Source organism: Dromiciops gliroides, chromosome 6, assembly GCF_019393635.1.
Source record: "Dromiciops gliroides isolate mDroGli1 chromosome 6, mDroGli1.pri, whole genome shotgun sequence".
Taxonomy (NCBI): Eukaryota; Metazoa; Chordata; class Mammalia; order Microbiotheria; family Microbiotheriidae; genus Dromiciops; species Dromiciops gliroides.
Window position 1 is genome coordinate 191,560,378 of NC_057866.1, and position 3,398 is coordinate 191,563,775.

At 43.1% G+C, this 3,398-nt stretch overlaps 1 pseudogene; it reads right to left on the reverse strand.

Annotated features, from left to right (window-relative positions):
* Nucleotides 1-914: 914 nt before the first annotated feature.
* On the reverse strand, nucleotides 915-2,284 carry LOC122732408 (annotated as a pseudogene).
* Nucleotides 2,285-3,398: the final 1,114 nt, after the last annotated feature.

Below are 3,398 nucleotides of genomic sequence, written 5' to 3' on the forward strand. Positions count from 1 at the left end.
GAGATGGCACAGTGGATAGAGCACCAGCCCTTAATTCAGGAGGACCTGAGTTCAAATCTGACTTCAGACACTTGACACTTACTTGCTGTGTGATCCTGGGCAAGTCACTTAACCCTCATTGCCCTGACCCCCCCCAAAAAAAAAAGATAAAACAAATGGAACTCATCATCTGATTTTTTTTTAATTTAAAATCTTCTTTAACATGCTGCTATAAGTTTTAGAAACCAAGAAAACAGTATGAGGCAAGTGTCCAAGTGTAGGTGGGTAGGAGAAGATAGCATCTCAGCCCTAGGGCCAAGGGGGATTTAAGTAAACTTTATATTTCCAGCCCAGCAGAGGGAACACTCCTGCTAAGTGACCAAAAGGAAGAAAGTCACTTAGAATTGATAACACTCCCTCCCCCAAAGCAACAAAGCATCTTGAAATCTCAGCTTCCTGGAGAAGTTTTGTCTTCTCATAGGCAGAAGTGTATTCATCCATCTGAAAAGATAGCTGAGCAAGATGAAAAAAAAAAAAAAAGTCTTCCTCCAATCAACAGTAACATCCCACTTTAGCTAATGCTTCTAAATCAAATTTACCTTCAGCAGAAATCAGCCCCAAAATGCAATGGGAGGAGGACAGTTACCCAGTTGACATTCAGCGCTTTATTCCTCCTCTGCATCAGATGCTAAGTGTGAAGAGGCCCAAAAGCAATGATCACTCCTACATTCATTCTGTGTGCAAGGGGAAGATGAATGACGGCCAGAGTCATAGCCTGAATCACTTTCACATTGTCAGACCATAAGTTAAAAGCATCCTGTATCCCAATGTGTGCACTTGGGATTCAAATATATAGCCAGTTCTTCCAAGAATCAATACTCATTCTGATGTCCATTTTTCTGATATACCATCTTGCTTTAGTAACTCCTATAGATTTATTTTAATAAGGCAGAAACCTCATATGACTGTCTCCCAGTAGGCATGGGCACCAGGTGATGTGACTGTGGGAGAACCCCTTCTGGTGCTGAAGACAAGTTACGTGAAACTCCTTCTGCAAGCACCTCTTCCTCTACTCCCAGGATGGTATTAGTATCTGGCAGGTTCAAGGACTCTACCCCAAGGTTGGGCTTTGAGTTTAAAGGCACCAGGTTTTTATTATGTGGTAAAGCTTTCTCAAGCAAACTGCTACCCATTAGTGGTTCAGCTATTTATTCTCTCACTCAGTTTCCTGTTGCTCCCATCCTTGAATGATGTTTCCTCAAATGCACATTCCAACTCCCTCTCTGAGAGGGAGTTGCTTTTCTGCAAACTAGGCACTGATGGGGCATCACACCTGAGTGAACCAAGAGATGCTTTTGAAGGCTGAAGTACTTAGAAAAACAACAGCCACAACCTTCATCCTCACACAGTAATGGTTCTTCAGATTCCTAGCAGTGAGCTCCTTGCCACATTCTACCTCAGGACCCACAAAGGGTTTCTTTCCATTGTGAGTTCTCATGCATACTTTCAGGCTCTGAACATATAAAAGATTTCCCACAGCCTTCAACAGGATAAATAAAAGAATGATCATTTCTATGTGTTTTTAGGTGGCACTTAAAATGTGCTGGCCATACAAATGTCCAATCACAGCCCTCAACTGTACACTGGAGCCTCTTCTCCTCTTGAGGAAGGTGAGGAAAGTACTTACAGTCTTGAGGCTGTAATACCTGGACCAAGGTGAACATTTTCCCCATTGCTACTGGTTTGGGCACTTTTGCCAGCTGTGCCCGAGTAGCAGCAATCAGACTGTCATGGACTAATTCTTGAACCTGGATGAATCATGGCAGGCTGGTGTCAGTGCTATTACTGGAGAGAAAGTCATTTCCAGGATATTCTGCTTCATCCTGAACAAATACTAAGTTCTTAGCTGAGAAGCCCGTGCTAGCTATTGTTAGGTTAAGAAGGATAAAAGAAGTACTGTCACTTGGTTGAAGGTCTTGCAACAAATTAGGAGACTCTGGAGTAGACAAAAGCTCAGGGGACTTCTGTACACTGTGTGCTCTTGTTTCCTCTCCATCATGGCCCAGGTTCACTTGAGGGCTTCTCAATATAGCAGAGGAAGGTCCCCCCTTGCAAGAGTTGGTAGGATTCAGTGTATCACCTGGTAACATGAGCCAGCTACATTCTGAGGTCTTAGTAACAGGCAGCAGGAACAAATTATATCTTTAGGTACAGATTACACCAGAACCTGTACCAATAGTATGAGTGTGTTCTGAACAAAGTGGACCTGCAGCATTTGTTTGGACTTTGATGCATCCAATAACATTTATTCAGCTTTCAAATCCTGTAATCATTAAGGGGAGTTTTAGAAAGTTTAAGTTGGAGTCAATGACTACCTCCTATTATTCTCATATTTCTAAACAGAGTACAATGAGCTTCTGGTAGTTAAGTTGTTCTGGGCAGTTAATCAATTTATCCTGGATTGGTTGTAGGCAATCCAAGCTCTCATCTTCTTGTCCTGGGTGGCCAGCTTTCCCTGATCCTTGAGTCTGTCCAATAACAGAGCAAGGGACAGAAAGTTTTAGTCTCCCCCTCCAAACACCAAAGTTGACAACATCATACCACATGGAGAGGAGATGGGAAGAAGATAATTTAATTTGCTTTTTAAAGTCCTTTTTAGGCTCTTCCAGGAATTCTCTTTGGTTATGAGACCAATTTACATTTTTCTTTGAAGCTTCACCTGTAGCCATTTTACTATTGTCCTCCTCTATGTTCATGCCTTGATTTTCCCTAACCTCATAGAAACTGTCAATAGTCAACCTTTTTTTTTTGCTTTGGTTTGTTTTTTTGCTCATTTTTGTGCCTTTGTTGTGTCTTGATGTTTTTATTAGAGTTGAGCTTTATTTCTGCACTGTCTCAAGGTTTTGTGCTGAGCCTCTGGGTACTACTAGTGGCTTTCACTGGGCAGGGGTTCAATACTGGTCAGCAGTGAGATCAAGACCTCCCTGGTGGTCTGTGCTAGCTGTGGGTTACCTGGTATGTGTCCCTACTTTGCTGCACAGACAGCTAGCTCACTTTCCCAGGGGACTGTTGGGTAGCAGGAGGATGGTGCCTTCCTGGTGATTTGCCCCAGACTCAGAACTTCAGGCTTCCTACTGTGAACCCAGAAACTGCTGCTATGGTTGCTCCTGGACCTCACTTCCCTCTCACCCAGGTAAGACAGACCTGTCCTGCAGGGCTGGTAGGCTGCTTCACTGATCTTGGACTGAGGGAGTTTCATATTGGTTTGGAGGAGAAATTTGAGAGAGCTTCAGAGGGTTCCTTATTTACTCTGCCACCTTGTTATTGCAAGTCATAATATCTGCTTCAGTTGCCTCTGTGGCTGATGGAACAAATTGTTTTCATTTGCCCATTCCACAGGGGGAAGTTTTTGCCTTTTT